This window comes from Mus pahari, chromosome 11 (assembly GCF_900095145.1).
Source record: "Mus pahari chromosome 11, PAHARI_EIJ_v1.1, whole genome shotgun sequence".
In the NCBI taxonomy this organism is placed as follows: domain Eukaryota; kingdom Metazoa; phylum Chordata; class Mammalia; order Rodentia; family Muridae; genus Mus; species Mus pahari.
In genome coordinates this window covers 39371485-39389639 of record NC_034600.1, presented here as the reverse complement: position 1 = coordinate 39389639, position 18155 = coordinate 39371485, and the positions used below count along the sequence as shown (strand labels likewise).

General features: G+C 36.7%; 1 protein-coding gene across 5 annotated transcripts in view; it reads right to left on the bottom strand.

Annotated features, from left to right (window-relative positions):
* The window catches only part of Pde4d (phosphodiesterase 4D), a 1422283-nt gene that overhangs the window by 904848 nt on the left and 499280 nt on the right, over positions 1-18155 (bottom strand). Inside the window, exon 1 of one of the 5 annotated variants that reach the window (XM_029543937.1) lies at positions 9990-10019. The exons of the other annotated variants lie outside the window; for them this stretch is intronic. The gene's annotated coding sequence lies outside the window, so the exon portion shown is untranslated. Of the gene's footprint in view, positions 1-9989; positions 10020-18155 lie in introns of those variants that run through there. 5 annotated transcript variants of the gene reach the window in all.

The following is an 18155-nucleotide window of genomic DNA, read 5'->3' as shown; positions in this document are numbered from 1 at the left end:
CTGGTAGTCTTGGTTCTATAAGAGAGCAGGCTGAGCAAGCCAGGGGAAGCAAGCCAGTAAAGAACATCCCTCCATGGCCTCTGCATCAGCTCCTGCTCCCTGACCTGCTTGAGTTCCAGTCCTGACTTCCTTGGTGATGAACAGCAATGTGGAAATGCAAGCTGAATAAACACTTTCCTCCCCAACTTGCTTCTTGGTCATGATGTTTGTGCAGGAATAGAAACCCTGACTAGGAAAAAGAATGAAAAGTTTCAGACCCCCAGCACTCCCATGGGACTCATGCTAGAGCTCTGAGAAGATTGGCATGTTAAACCAATGGACAGCTTTCAAAGGACAACTTAAAATGAGAGTGACCATTTACTCACATCCTACATTACATCCCTTTCTTCCTGTCAAATTCATTTCTTGCATAACAAGTTCTGCCAGAGTAATATTTCCTTAATCCCAATATATGGAAAAATAAGACAGTTTTGAAACTCAAATAAATTTCTAAAGAATTAGGATCCAGTTTAACAGGTCAGTATAACTAAACTGAAGACCATGTTTGGAATCTAAGTAAAAAGTGTCAGTGGGAGATTGCCTCTACCTGCCATTTTCTTTTATAGCGCAAGAAAATCCTGTATTATATATCAAGGTAATAATTGAGAATCATCAATAAGATTCAGTCAGCCTGCTAAATCTTCTCTTTATCTCATTACTGATTATATATGGTTTTTCTTTAAATACTACTATTACCCAAATAAATCCATAGAAAACTGACAAGTCAAAGCAATAGGGATAAATAACTAAAACAGAGGTTTTCAACTTGTATGTTGTGACCCCTTTGAAGGTATCATATCAAACATTTTATATATCAGTGATATATATATATATATCAGTGATTCATAACAGAGGCAAAATTACAGTTATGAAGTAGCAATAAAATAATTTTATGTTTGGGTGTCACCACAACATGAGGAACTGTATTAAAGGATTATAGCACTAAGAAGGTTGAAAACCACCAATCTAAAGCCTTTTTCTAGCGAAAAGGATATTGTGCTGAATTAGCACAATCGATTTCCAAATGAATATCTGCATACCAATGTAGAAAATGCACTTGTAGCCTGAATTGCTTATAAACAAAGAAAATTTGCACCTCAGATTAATACAAGGGGGCCAGATTGCTCTCTAGCATCCATGAGCTCTACGCAAACATACAGAGATAGAAACACTGGCATTTTCTAAATTCATTTCTGTAAATCTCCAAAACTTCCAAAAAATTTTTTCTTAAAGGAATAAAATGTATTTTTCATTCAATAATACTCTCATTAATAATAAAGTCTATCTGTAACTCTAGAATTCAATTAACCTCCTGTAAATGGCAGTGTACTTTACTGTCTGACACTGAAAAATGAAGTTGATTTTATTTCGTAGATGGGAAAATGTTGAAGGAAAAATATGGATAACTCCCAATTATTTAGTACAAGTTGGCATAGAGAAATAGAATCACACTTGTAGGGAATACCATTTGTTTGGGGGTTTTATTTTACTTTATTAATATTTGGTCCTTAGGTCATATCTTCCTAGAAACCTAGGTAAATAGTCAGCCAGCTTATTCTCTTGGAACTATGTGGGAAAAGAAAATCCTTCTCTTGAGGAATGACTTGTCAAAACACAATCTTAACAGAAATACAAAGAATCTACTGTGCTTGCTTTTAATTAAAAAATGCCCAATAAAATATTATTATCAGTGTGAGCTTAAGAAAAAGCTAAGATTACCAACTAAATAAGAAAGTATTTATAATAATAAGCCAGATCTAAGCATTTTCAACAAATGGTGCTGGCACAACTGGCAGTTATCATGTAGAAGAGTGAGAATTGATCCACTCTTATCTCCTTGTACAAAGCTCAAGTCTAAGTGGATCAAAGACCTCCACATAAAACCAGAGACACTGAAATTGATAGAGGAGAAAGTGGGGAAAANCCTCGAAGATATGGGCACAGGGAAANNNTTTCTAAACAGAGCAGCAATGGCTTCTGCTGTAAAATCAAGAATTGACAAATGGGACCTCATAAAATTGCAAAGCTTCTGTCAACAAGACACTGTCAACAAGACAAAAAGGCCATCAACAGATTGGGAAAGGATTTTTACCAATCCTAAATCTGATAGAGGACTAATATCCAACATATACAAAGAGGTCGGGAAGCTGGACCCAAGAAATTCAAATAACCCCATTAAAAAATGGGGTACAGAGCTAAACAAAGAATTCTCATCTGAGGAATACCGAATGGCTAAGAAACACCTGAAAAAATGTTCAACGTCCTTAATCATCAGGGAAATGCAAATCAAAACAACCCTGATATACCATCTCACTCCAGTCAGAATGCTAAGATTAAAAATTCAGGTGACAGCAGATGCTAGTGAGGATGTGGAGAAAGAGGAACACTCCTCCACTGCTGGTGGGATTGCAAACTTGTACAACCACTTTGGAAATCAGTCTGGCAGTTCCTCAGAAAATTGGACACAGTGCTACCGGAGGATCCAGCAATACCTCTTCTGGTCATATACCCAGAAGTTCTTCCAACTGGTAATATGGACATATGCTCCATTATGTTCATAGCAGCCTTATTTATAATAGCCAGAAGCTGTAAAGAACCCAGATGTCTCTCAATAGAGGAATGGATACAGTAAATGTGGTACATTTACACAATGGAGTACTACTCAGCTATTAAAAACAATGAATTTATGAAATACTTGGGCAAATGGATATATCTGGAGGATATCATCCTTAGTGAGGTAACCCAACCACAAAAGAAGTCACTAGATATGCACTCACTGATAAGTGGATATTAGTCCAGAAACTTAGAATATCCAAGATACATTTTGCAAAACACAAGAAAACCAAGAAGGAAGACCATCACGTGGATACTTCATTCCTCCTTAGAATAGGGAACAAAATACCCATGAAAGGATATAGATAGAGAGACAAAATTTAGAGCTAAGATGAAAGGATAGACTATCCAGAGACTACCCCACCCGGGGATCCATCCCATCATCAGCCACCAAACCCAGATAGTATTGCACATGCTAGCAAGATTCTGCTGAAGGGAACCTGATATAGTGGCCTCTTGTGAGGATATGCCAGTGCCTGGCAAACACAGAAGTGGATGCTCACAGTCAGCTATTGGATGGAACACAGGGCCCCCAGTGGAGGAGCTAGAGAATGTACCCAAGGAACTGAAGGGGGCTGCAACCCTATAGGTGCAACAACAATATGAACTAACTAGTACCCCCTGAGCTCGAGTCTCTAGCTGCATATGTAGCAGAAGATGGCCTAGTTGGCCATCATTGGGAAGAGAGTCCCCTTGGTCTTGCAGACTTTATATCCCCCAGTACAGGGGAATGCCAGGGCCAAGAAGTGGGAGTGGGTAGGTAGGGGAGCAGGGGAGGGGGGAGGGTATAGGGAACTTTCGGGATAGCATTTGAAATGTAAATAAAGAAAATATCTAATAAAAAAATGTAACAAAAAATTGTTAAAATTAAAAAAAAAAGTAAGCCAGGTCTAGAAATCTAAGATAAAGGGACAAAAACGAGGGTATGAAAATGAGAAGACGAGACAGAGAAAGTGCAGTCCCTCTGTACTAAGAAAGCTGGTGTAAGGCTCTTGCTCTATTTTAAGTGTCCACATCACCGTAAATTATTTCCACAATTAATTATGAATAAAAGGATATATATTAAGCCTATAGCCATATTTATTAGCATTAAAACTTTAAAAATAGCAACATAAGATATAATCAATCCCTTCTTTAACAAATTTGTATTTGTTGGACTATATGCCATATGCAGACAGCCACTTGGTCCCCAGAAAAACTTTATGAAATACCAGTATTTTCCTGTTTTTCAGATCTGGAAAATGAGGTATATAGAGAGGTTATACTGTTCAGAGTCACCCTGTTAAAGCCCGATTTTGAAACTGAGTTTACACATATCATAGTATGGTGGTTTAAACTAAAAGGCAATGGTGCAACTCCTTTTTAAATGAGATTCTAACCAATCTTATGATTATATGCAAAGAACCAAATTTAAAATGTGACAGTGAGTTTTTAAGCCTTGGGCTGAGATGTGAGTTCTGATCTGACTCAGTTGTAGTTTTCCTCATCTATGGTCCAGTACCAGACCTCTCTGCCCATGCTTCATTCTCTTTGATGCATCATGGGCCAGTAAGACTCAGACAGACTCATATACATCCACAAACATGGTAATAAGCCAGTGAGAAACCCTGAGGCAGACTCTTGTAATAATCCAGATCTACAGAATAACACCCTTAGCAAAATACTCCAGTACATGGAAGGTACCATTCAGCACTGTCAAGTGGGAATATTCATGGGAATTTAAGCAAAGTTCAGTGTATGCAAATCAATAAATGTTATACACTACAATGACAGAATTTATTTAGTTGTTTTCTTATTTTGGGGACAACATACCTCATAGAAACTATGTGAGAGAGGAAGATACATTTTGGCTCATGGTTTCAGAAGAATTTTAGTCTATCAACAGGAAAAAGTATGATGAGGTGACTCTAAGTATGTGGGACTATGTGACAGAGGACCTCACATGTCAGCTAGACCAACAACTGAAACAGAGATGGATGTGATTTATGTATTCTGTCCTAGTGACCTGTCTCTACCACCTAGACTCCACTTCCCAAAGGTTCCACAACCTCTTCAAATAGCAACGTTGTTTAGAGATGAGATGCTCAAAGTTAGTGCTACAGCTCTGAGGGGAAAGGTATTCTGGCAGTTGGGAGAAAAGGAATACCACAAAGTCACACAGCAAAATAAACCCCACACAAGAGATTTATTGGGGAAACACAGGAGGCTGTCTCCCTCTTGTCAGGAAAGGAACAGCAAAGACCTGAGTGGAAGGCAGGGTTTATATAGAGTTTCATAGGAGGTGGAACTTTCCAGGGTGGCCTGGGATAGGTGCAAGTTTGTGGTCTGATCTTGGGGCAAGTTCAGGGATTGGTGAGATTTTATGGTTTAACCTTGGGCTGGTTTTCTCTGTAGGGTGGAGCTTGGCTGCCTGCATCTAAGAGTAGATGTAGAGTAGAGTAGTCTGGGGGCAGGACCTGGACACTCATACCTGAGGGAGCTTACACTCAAACATGTGGACCTTTTAGGTACATTGTACATGTCATAGTAAGATGATAAGAAAGAAAATTATGTGATTTGTGATTATTTCAACATATGCAGAAAAGCATGTAACAAATGTAGACATGCTTCTTTAAGAATTTCATACATGTATACAATAAAATATGATCATATACACCCCCTTCAAGTTCCTTCAAAATCTTTCTATTTCCTCTTTTAACATGTCTTTCTCCCAATTTAATGGCCCCCTTTTTTTGGGGGGGTGGGCAGGAGTAGCTGACTAATTTCAGTTAATGATGCCAGTACTTGCATGGGTGTGGGTTCACTTACTGGATCCAAACCATTGGAAATATACTAATAGCTAAACCTTCAAGGAAGAACAATTCTGGCACATGCCAATAGCTTCTCAGTAAGGGTGGGACCTGGAAATCAGGTATTGTATGCATACCAGGATTGCTGGCTTAATTTGTTGTGGGACTTGTATATGTAACCACACCTATTGTTATTTTGATAAAGGGGGTCTGGTCATGCTTTCAAATTTCCTTGTCAATATTTATGTGTACATTCATAGACCAGAATTGCTCTCAGCCTTGGTCAGAGAAGTGACTCTTCGCGGAAGACAGAAGTCAATGGAGAAATGAATAATTCTACAAAGTGGTGAGAATTAGAGACTAAGTGCTCAGCCCTGAATGGAATATTAACTTCCCCATCAGAAAGGACCAGGGCTCATAGTGCGAAAGGATGCAGAACGTATATAAGAGCTGGAGGATGGAAAGAACAGGTGAGATGTCTTTTAGGATGACCTGACTCTCACATTCATGAACTCACAGCAGCTACAATCATTCATACATCCTTTTATGACTAAAACTCAGTATTTTAAGATAGATGAAATACTGTTTAATGTTATAGAAATTGATTTTGACAAGCCTAAAGAGAACATCATTACTCAACCATTAAATTTTTAATTAAAAAAAAATTGAACAAAGTGTTGATGCTCAGTTTCATCATTTCTGTTGAGTTTCTGTTGAGTGTCCTAGACAGAGCAATGGTATAAGGAAAATAAATTAAACCATCTGAGCCAAAAAGGAAAAAAAAGCTACATAGTTTGTAGGTGACATAATCTTATACATATATGATTATATCATGCTCACATATTAATAATAACATATAAACACCAAAGACACCACTAAATAACTTATTAATTTATATGGTAAAGTCAGTAAAATACAGGGTATGAAATTAACATGGACATTTGATTGAGAATGTATACATGTAGTTTGAAAACTAAAAAAACTTTCAAAATAAATTTTTTATAATCCCACTGATAACAGCACTAAAGTGAATTAAAACCCTTAGGAATAAATGTAACTAAGGAAATGAGACAGATGATAGAACCCTAAAAACTTAAAACTATAAACATTGATGGAAGAAGTTAAAAGGAAATACATGGAAAGTGATCACACAATAGTGCATTGGAACAATTAATATTTTAAAATGTCTATAGAATTTAAATAGATCTATAGGTTCAATAGAATTTTCATCAAATTTCAGTATCATTTTTACAGAAATGGAGGAAAGTCTAAAAGCTTTACAGAACAATCTAAATAGTCAATCAGAGCTATGGGTATCACACCTCTTTGCTTCATCTAAATTTCAAAGCTACAGTAATCAAAAGTAGTATAGTTGTTGAATAGGCACAGAAATATAGACTAATAGAACACAGAAGGGATCCCAGAAATAAAACTATGTATAAATGGTCAACTAATTTTAACAAATGTTCCAAGACCATTCTTTAATAGACGGGTAGTCTCAACCATAAATTGTGCCAGTGAAATGAGACTTCCACAAGACAGTGAATGAAATGGGAACCTTATCCCAAACCATGCACAAAAATTAGCCCATAAAATGATTCAATACTTGAAAACATAAAGCTCCAGAAAGAAAACAAAAATATGGGAGAAGCGCCATGATCTTGGTCTTGCTGGTGATTTATTAGCTGCACCTCTAAAACCACAGGCAATAAAACTGAAAGAGCACAGGTGAGTCGGAGTTATTATTGAGCTAAGAGCATCTGCACTGAGAGAAACAATAAATGCAATAAAAATGTATTCTAGCTATGAAATAGCAAAAATGTTTTCAAACAGCTTAACCAGTACAGGGTTATCAGTATCATAACATTCAAGGAACTTCTATAGCTTAAAAGTCGAATCAATATGTCATTTAAAACAAGTAATAGAGCATTGGCTTAGCATATTCCTCAGCCCTTAGACCCCAGATTTCCCAGTGCTAAAGAGGAACCACATTTGTCCTGTACCAGATTGTCATGATCACATAATACAGACAAGACGTGGATATGGCGTTGGGTACATAGCATCATCTATAATTAGTAAAGGATTCATTAGATGTTTCTTTTCTATTTTCGGTAGTCTATATTCAAAGAGAAATTGGGATATTTCAAAGAAAATGTATGTGGCTCCATTTGCTTTCCAAAAGGTCTAGCAGACTGACAATATAGCTCAGGTGGTAGATCATGGTGCTAACATGCATGAGGTCCGAGGTTTGATTCCTAGTACCACTGAAAATGTTATTTTTAAGTGTAAAAGAAATTATACTTACTGGAGTGTGTGCTAGCCATGCGAAGGTTCAGGAACTGCCCAGTCATTGAGCTAGTAAGGCATATTAATATATATAGTAATATATATATATATATATATATATATATATATATATATATATATATATATGATATTCAAAAATAAAATAAGATAAAATAAAATAAAGGGTAATAACCTAAATGCTTCTCTAAAAAAGGCATACCAATGACAAGTACATACATGAGAAAGTAGTCAACCTCTCTGAACAGCAGATAACTACACATTAACGGACATTACCTCATATGTATGAGGAGAGCTGATACAAACATCGAAGATATGGAAAAAAGGTGGGTAGGGGAGCAGAGGTGGGGGGAGGGGTATAGGAAACTTTCGGGATAGCATTTGAAATGTAAATAAAGAAAATAATAAAAATAAATAAATAAATAAATAAATAAATAAAAATGTGATGGAACTCAGTGCTGAGACCCTGGTGTGTGTTTCCAGAGGAATACTGCTATGTTTGTGGTCCACTGAGTAAAGATGGCTGCAAAGAACCAAAAAAAAAAAAAAAAAAAAAAAAAGTAAAAAAAAAAAAAAAAAGAAAAGAAAAAGAAAAACCCTTCATCTCTTGTATAAACTCCAAGAAAGGCAGTCTCTTACACTTCGAAGTCACTGTAGTGTCAATCAGAATGATATGATGTGGAAATGATCTAAGGTCCACACGCAGGTAAATAGATAGAATAAATATAGTATGCCTATACATTGCTATTTTATTCAGCCAAGAAAGAGAAACAAATCTTTCCATTGATGCCCCAGGGCTACACTCAGCTAAGTGCAATGATCAAATGCTATTAAAGTCATTTTTACACAGGGAAAGTAAAGCTATAGAATCAAGTAACAGAATGGTGGTTCCTTAGGCGGGTAGTAAGGAAGAAATAGGTAAGTCTCATCCAAGAGCACTAAATTTTTGTTTTAAGATCAATAAGTTATAGGGATAACATATAATACAGTTAATTGTGCCAAACTATTTCCTTGAAATTTGTCCCCACATCACCAATATACAAGAGTTTACACATGCCCATGCATGCATACAGACATGCCTGCACACACATACACACAGTGAAAAGGAATCACGTGGAGATAGAAATGTTGGCTAATTAAACCATAATAACTATTATATAATGTATACATATACTAAATCACTGTGAGGTATACCTTAAGTACATGTATGTATGTACATATCTATTTTTAAATTTTATTACAATAAAGCAAACAGACAATGAGCTGTTCTCATTTTTAAAAACATTATTAAGCTTTGATTGGAGTGAGAAACACTGGATAACTCAGGCAGATGCTCATGTAGCAATCAGCAATCTTAGAACTGAAAAGTTCTAAGAATATATGACCCAGATATTTTCAACCAAACATTTCCAGAGATTGGACATATGTGGGAACTTAATGGTCTCAAAGAGAATGAAAAGGCAGATGGTTTAACCTGTTAACCTTGTTTAAAGCAAACATTATTTCATAAAGAAAACTGATGTTAAGAAATCAAGAAATGAGATAATTTACAAGCATTTTAATAATAACCTAATTAAAAATCTGCTTTTAGACATGCTCTGAAATTCACATGAAGGAATGTTATGCTGACTTTACTTGAATCCTCCTGGACGGACACATGGGTGGGGTAGAGGGAAACAGAAGGAGGCAGAATTAGGCTGTTGAAACTAGACAATGAGTCTGTAGGGTCTACTGGACTCTCCACACTTTCATACATAAGAAGATCTATAGATATTTTTGCCTTTAAATCTAAGGAGGAGAAATAAGGTGCTATGCTAGGAGCATGATTTGTAGCTAGTACAAGACATTTAATGAAAGTATGTGCAACACTGTTTTACCAAAGAGTAAATCTAAAACTAGGGCTAAGGTTTTATTAATGTTGACCCTTGAGGAAGTCTGGAAAACTAATTAAAGCAAACCTATAAATTGCTAAGCATTCCTCAGAGAGGAAAGCTATGCATATTCAACACATTATCAAAGTGATGACATAGGATTCTAGGCGCCTATGATACACTTTCTGGATAGGAGTTTCTACACTGTTGATAGTCTTATGGAGAGTGTTAGTTCACAGGTCTAATCCCACCAATAAGCAATCACCTGTTCACAATTAGATACTTCTGTTCTTTTCGATCCTAAAACTGGATACTCACAAGAACATTTTATCCCTTTTAAATAAAATTTAGAAAAAAAAATCAATTTCCATACCTGCTTCAAATAATCTGCACGACTTCAAGAAATTGAGGGTATTGTTTTTTCATGGTTAGAAATCACTTCTCAGGACTGTGTTTAGAACACATTCATACTTGGCACTCCAGCTCAAGGCTAAGACTTTTCTTTGCTTCAAGATTGTAAGGAAATTTTTCTCCTAATTTTTAGAATATTCAAAGAGTTAGAATACCATGATAGAAAGTACATACAATTTTTATAAGCACTGAAAAACTAAAAACTTAGCTGTATTTCCTTGTCACATTTCGGGTTCCGAATAATATTGTCTATGTTTTGCATAAGACAATTTTTTTTTTTCAAACGTCAGTTGCTACCCCAAACAATGAAATTGAAATCAGTTCCCAATGGTTTGATTTGTTGCCATGAGTTTCCTTGAAGGATAGAATAACAAATCACTCCAAACCTCAAGGTAACAAGAATTTTATGTTATATTACAGATATCAGAGGATAAAATACTTTTTCATTGCAAAGAAATGATTAATTACTTTTTAGTTGGCACAATACAGCTGAAAAGTTAAAACTACAGAAGTCTGTATGAATAAAAGATATAACTAAACATCAGAAAAATGTGGCTTGAACAATTGCCTATTCAGTTTTAAGATCCAAGAATGATGGCCATATCCATAACACAAAGACTTGGCCTTTATGTTTTACTTTTCAGTTTTTAATCACACTTCACACACACACACACACACACACACACACACACACACACACACTTACTTGACTTTCACTCTATTTATAATTTTGATTTAATACATTTTCATTCTTTATCACTTGCTAAAATATTTCCTTTCAGGGTTGGAAGTGACTTTAACTCACAACAAATTCAATATTTACCTTACCTCATCAGTCTCGCCTTAGTAGCTAATAAATGTTCACTATGGTGCTATGGAACAGACCATAATCCATTCTGTATTTGAGTATCATCAGTCATAAAATCAGAGTATATTTAATGGACGTCTATACTGCAAGAGGTACTGACTTATGGTCTAAGTAGAGCCGACAAGAAAATGGACACAGATTCAGAAGTTTATATTCCACCGGCTTCTGAAATACAGTTCACTACCCTCACCTAGTCTCGCCTCAATAGTAGGTCCTGCTTGTCACAGGCAAAACACAGAAACCTCCCAAGTCACCATGAAAATTTACTCTAATATTTAATGCAACTGTTTTATTCTATCCATCTGGCTTTAGTTTCTGGGGCCAATCACATAATGTCTAAATGCTTTGTTTCGTGCGTGGGTGAGATGTATGAGCACCATGTGCTGACAGAGTTCATAAGAGGACACCAGATCACCTAGAACTGAACTTAGAAGTTGTGAGCCCCAGATGTGGATGCTAGGATCTAAACCTGGGTCCTCTGCAAGAGCAGTAAGTACTCTAAACTACTGAGCCATTTCATCTATTCCCTTCCCCATTTCTTTTCCATTCAGGTACAAAGTACTCAAATCCTGGCAGGCTCAAAGGATACGGAGTAAATATGTACAGTTGGCTAAAAGGAACAAAAAAACTGAACCACAAGGCCTCTATAGTTAGTTTCCATACAAAAATACAAGTTCAATGAAAGACTGTAATGGAACGAACATCTGCCAATTTTGAAACTTTTGCCCATAATTCAAATTTTGAAAACTCTATAAATGGGTCACCACAGCACACCTCAGAAGATGATTTTTATTAAGGTTGTAGACTTTCATAGTAATTGTAATTTGTAGATACAGTCTACTACCTCAATAAATGTTTGGCTCTTTAAAACACAAATTTTATTTTGTTTTAATTTTTAGTTTGCTTCTTCCATCAGTCACTAGCTGTCTGTAGTTAAGGTAGGGTCCCATGAAGCTCCTCCCATTTCATGTTAACATATGCATGGATATTGTCCCTGTCTCAATTCCCAGCAATGCAGCGATTGCGACAAGAGACCATTTCACAGTTCACTGCCTGATATTCTGGCTCTTACACTCTTTCCGCCCCTTCTTCCATGATACTTGCTGAGCCAAAGATGTAGAAGTTACAGTATAGAATCAATCACGGAGGGTGTCATTCATTGATCTCTGGATTATGTCCAGTTGTATTTTTCATGATTGTCTTCAATTGCTGTAAAGAGAAGCTTCCTTGACGAGGGGTGATAGCTACACTTATCTGTGGGTATAAGGATGAGATTAAAATGCCATAAGAAATTATTCTAGGCTAGCAATGTGCGGTGGCATATTATTTCCTGGAAGCTGGCTAGTTTCCCAGTACCAGGCACGGTATCCTTTCTGTTAAGTAACCCAATCTGTTTAGATGGCTGTTGATTGCTGCAACCACAGGAGTACCCCTTACTGCACCTTTATGCATATCTTGTTGTGATGGTAATTAGGTGATTGTAATGGTCCCTAGGTGTTCCAGATGGGTAGGACTTTTTGATTTTTTTTTTTCCCTTTGACAGTTTGCATAGTATTTCTGAAACCATGGAATCTAGACTGTAGGAGAGAAGGCTTCGGGTCGGATCCAGCTCAAATCATGAGTCCTTTGTCTTAAATATGTGTTGTCTTCAAAAATAAGAGTCCAGCTGGGTGTGGTGGCGCACACCTTTAATCCCAGCACTCGGGAGACAGAGGCAGGCGGATTTCTGAGTTCGAGGCCAGACTGGTCTACAAAGTGAGTTCCAGGACAGCCCAGGTAATACAGAGAAACCTTGTCTTAAAAAACCAATGAAAAACCAATAAATAAATAAATAAATAAATAAATAAATAAATAAATAAATAAATAAATAAAATAAGAGTCTACCCTCAACTCTGGATGGCAACCAAGAGGAACATCAATAATTTGTATTCTTTTGTGAGTTACTTGGCTGCTTAGATTGTAATCTCAGTATTAGGTGTGAAGAACCAAACAATTTTAGAGTTCAGTTAATACCGTTTTGGCAATAATATCATAATGTATTTAAATTTTGATTAATCAATTAATTAATTAATCTGAGGTATTATTATTTTCAATTATGAAACTCAAAGATGAATAGATATTTGCTACTGAGATATGATGTCACAATATTACTTTATGTTTATTTATTTTTAAAGATTTATTTATTTATTTTATGTATATTCATACACTGTAGCTGTCATCAGACACATCAGAAGCAGGCACTGGATCCCATTACAGATGGTTGTGAGCCACCATGTGGTTGTTGGGAATTAAGCTCAGGACCCCTGGCGCTGAGCCATCTCTCCAGCCATGTTCTATGTTTACTTTACAGCCACCCGCACCTCCGATTATTGTTAAAATACTTCTTACACTTCCCCGTCTACTCTTTGAACATGAATGAGCTCTTTATGTTTTGAAATTTTTTTTCTTTTTAAGATTTTTCCATTATTACAGTCACATTCCTCCTCCAGGCTGACAAGCGTTTTCTAGACACTCATTTTATTATTCATTATATCAACTGTTCCCCCCATCTTTGTGTAATCTGTGAATTAGATTCTCACGTGGTTAATGTTTTCTATGTAATTATTGGCAAACATGGTAGCACAGAGCAAATCCTTTTAGTTCATTATTACAAACCACCCATGAACAAACATGAACAGCCATTCATCATGCTCCCATCTCTTTGCATCTTTAAAAGAAAGTCTTTATTTTATATGTATGCGTATGTGATTGACTACGATTAAAGTTCTACCTGAATGCAGGAGCCTACTGAAACCAGAAGACAACATTAAGTCCCCTGGAACTAAGTAGTTTTGAGGCACCATGTGAATGCTGGGACGTGAACCTAGGATCTTTACAAGAGCAATGCATGTTGGAACCATTTGCATAGTAGCCGTATATTCATCATGGGACATTTTATTAAGCACTTGCTGAAACACAGAGAGTGGAGATATCCAATAGGCTGCTCCTTCAGGAAAAGCAAGCCAATTCAACCTGGCATGCTTCCATTCAGCTATCCAATATATAGCCAGATGATTTTCACTTGGTTTTCTAAGGTTCATAATGTTTTTTTTTTTTTAATAAAGATTCATTTTAAACCTGCATCTAGGAAAATGAACGAAGCTAGAAGAGATAATATAATGAAACTATTTCACACAAGAGAAGTATGAGAAGCTTTATCTACCATGTAGGCATTTAAAAATAATAGAAAGCTAGAAGAGGAAAGTAATATCCAATGAAAGGAATAAATTCAATCTCTAAATTGCAGTGTCTATGGTTTCCTTTCCTCTAGGGTGCTTCTTTATTCTAATTTAGGCTGGTAACAATTATTTAATACTATGGTATAATGCAATTTTCCTTCATATCTTATTTGTAAGTAAAAGTGTTCATGAACCAAATACTACATCTAAGATTAAAGTGCTGGCATACTTATCTACTCAATAATTATTTATTAAATGCCTGTGTTAGATATTGAGTAATGTAGAGGAGAACTAGAATAGTGCTCATATAAGATGTGGATATTGAGGTCAAATGGGAAAAAATGGTGAATGTAAGTGGATATTACAGAATACCAGACAGCGTCAAGGATTCAGGCTAAAAATAATAGAGGTATGTACATAGAAAATATCAACTATAAACTAAGATCACGTTAGACAAATGGTAAACATTGACTGTTTATACTAGAAGAGGGTCTATAACCCAGAGATGGCAATCCCAAGCTGGTCAGGAGCCCTGCTCAGCAGTAGTAGCTCAGAGCCTGCACAGGAATGGAGCTACACAGCTCTTCCTTGTCATTGGTTACAATAAACTCATAGTTTCTTGTTTAGGTTGGAGATACATGCATCATTTTAAGATGCTGACTTTTTTTTCCCCTAGAGTTAATTGGTTTAGATCCCATAAATCAAGCTGATGAAAGCAAAATCTTTAGTTTACGTGTGTATCATTGTGAGACTTAAAACTTCAGAGATATCGGCTTCCAGGTTCTGGGCCGACTGCACTGTGACTTCCACAGAAATATCAAAAAGGAAGTCTAGAGAATAGAGTGCTTTTAGGCAAAGATCTATAGCAGCCTTTCAAAAAGTACTAATGGAAATAAGATTAGTGTTCTACTTCCTAAGGGTATAACACAGGGGAGTTCACTTTCTTTGTCTTCCTGAAAACTTGGTATTACTTAGGCTTATCTTCAACGTACTGCTAACATATCTCTTCAAAGACTTAGGTGAGTTACTAGTCGTGGATTCCCACAGAGACGAGAGTCAGGTAATAATCTCCAGTCCAGAAGCAGCTATGAAGTCTCAATGAACTGAAGCACATACAGGGTTTACCACAGAGCCAGACATAATAGAAAGCACCACGTCCCACAACATATTTCACAGTGGAAATAAAATAATTGAGAACTAATTAACTAAGTACTAATGTCAGTATGGCACAGTTGTTTTTGTTGTTGACTAGGATATGTTTTTTTTTTTCTAGGTTGTAATGCTTTCCACATAAGAGATACCAAGCAAAGACACACTGTGAGAGCTAAGCAGTCCTCTGGCAAGGCATATAGTCTTGTATATGGTATCTACTTATTGTATGTTTTCATTCCCTTAGTTGAGATGGGTATATTTTGTTGGCAAGTATGTTGCATCCATTGATACATTTAGTTTTTAGTTTTGCCTATGTAACATTCTTTTTTTCCTCTATTTTTATTTTATTTTATTGAAAATGAATTTTTTTAATTTTTTTTCATTAGATATTTTCTTTATTTACATTTCAAATGCTATCCCGAAAGTTCCCTATACCCTCCCCGCGCCCCTGCTCCCCTACCCACCCACTCCCACTTCTTGGCCCTGGTATTCCCCTGTGCTGGGTCATATAAAGTTTGCCTATGTCACATTCTTTAGTAATAATATCTAAAATTTCTTTCTACATCATTTGATTTATGTCAGGCTCTGCAGGGAGAGACTTCCTTACTTACCTTGATGTCACTTATGTTGTATGTGCACGCATGTGCTTAGGTGTTGCAGCGCATATATGGCAGCAAGAAGGCAATGGTTGGGAGGGGATTCTCCCCGTCCATCATGGGTTTGGGGCTCCAAATGTAGGTCATGAGGCTTGAATAGCAAGTGCCTTTACCTACTGTGCCTGCCTCAGCAATTGTATGTCAGATTTTAACTACAACAAGCATTTAAGTAGAAAACATGGATAAATTGACAGAGTACTAGATCCTAACCCTTAAGGTCAAAGACAGAAGCAGGCTGGGGTAGTGTTAGATGTAGAGTGTTAAATCCGTGATTCTGAATGCATTCAGTTATAGAAATTCTATCCATTACTACACTAGCACTCAGTTGCTATGTTGTGAGCTGATAGACATTTATTAATTATGATTAAATGTTAATAAATTATTTGAATGGTTAATACCAAACTACCAAGGAGTCAACAAAACCCCCTAAATCCTATTTTTCCCTGAACCTTTATTTGCGTAAGAAAACAGATTCGACATGACAAAAATGTTGCCATATGGTTGTATCTACATACTGTTCTCATTTGGCATCATATATTGTAAAACTCTGTAGAAATAGTACAGTCTACTTAAATATTGTGATACAGATTGATTGTTTTCTAAAACATGGTACAGCTAACTAATGTAAAAAAATGAGGTTTTTTTGTTGTTGTTGTTCTCAAGGATTTTGTTTTATTCTGATTTTCAGGCAGTGATGCTTTGTCAAGTCTTCCTTATAGCCACTGCTGAGCCATCCAATTATTAATACTATGTACAATAATTTCAAACGAAAGCCATCTAGTAGTGACTTGGTTACATCAGCAGCAGGCAGAAGTATGTGCTGCTGCGTGACACAGAGGTCGTTATAAGTGGGACAGCTGCTGCTGGCTGAATTTCATCATTTCACAGGAGAAATGTATCCAGCCAGCACTGTTTTCCTGGAGTGGACGGGCAGAAGCACAGTGCTAATGAGGACAAGATCGCGACTCTGCTATCTGACCAGCCCCCTGTTAGCTTCACAGACCTGCAATCAGAGAAGGCTCCATTAGCCTCAGTCGTCATCTCAAAGCAGATGACACTTTTTCATTGCGAAGTCAAGACACACAAAAAAGAGAGGATAAATCCTAATGGGCCAGCACCAGTGTGAGAGAGAAGCGCGGTCCCTACAGAGGGTTCGTTCTGTTGCATGTGCCAACAGGGGACAGAAAGTACATTTAGAATATCCGCATGTCGTGAGAAGAAACAAAAGTGTGGGTTTAGCCTGTGGTAGGCAGTTTGCTGACACCTTTCCTAGGCTAAGACTATATAAAGACAAATGACACTAGGAAGCAGAGAGCCCCGGGACAATGTGGGTGCTTTGGGGAAGGGGACAGAAAAAAATAACACAGACTCCAAACATTTTAGCAACCACATTTCTCACTGCCTATGTCTAAATTTTGTACTGAAGAGACGATATCATATAAAGTTTTTGTAGGCATTGTCTCTTTTGTGACCAAAGAGTGACATAGCCCTCCTTTTGGTGTAGAGGACATGCATTTTTGACTAGACTACTGGTAGATACCTCATACTACAGATAGTATATTAAGTGGTATAGAGAAACATTTTTTTCTATGTGAACAACTCTATCATAAAATTTAATTTCTTCATTGGACACAATAGATATCAATGACAAAACTAACCAAGTAGAACTAATATAACAAAATGTAGTGATCAAAATTATTGAAAACTTATACTTATTTCTGTAATTTGGATTTAATATTTCAGACCAGTCGACTCTGGTAATTGAAACTTAGAGAAGCCAAACTTTGGATCAGACGGAGTTGTTCGGATTGTCAGTCTGAGCTCAGGACCCAAAGCTTTATAGCAACAGAACTTGCTGTTACTGGACTTAATGGCAGTTTACTACTTGTGACGGAGATGCCTGGATGCCTGGTGTGAAAAGCTGGGGACAGGTACTATCAGGCCCTTCACAGGGAAAATTTTCTGACTCCTGGCCTAGGACATAAAATAGCATCAGAACAGAGGGTCGAGAGATTGTTTCTAGCTCATGCCACAATGCTAATTGCAATACCAGAAAAGATCATCAGCTTCCACTTCCTCAAACGTTGGGTCCACGAAGAAACTGGGTGATAGAGAAATAACTCCAATGATACTAAAATCACATCTTATATTTTACATGCTACAGATCGTCAAGTTAACAATGTTTGTGTTCACTAACCAAGTCATGACTAGAACATTGGTGCACCAATGGAAAA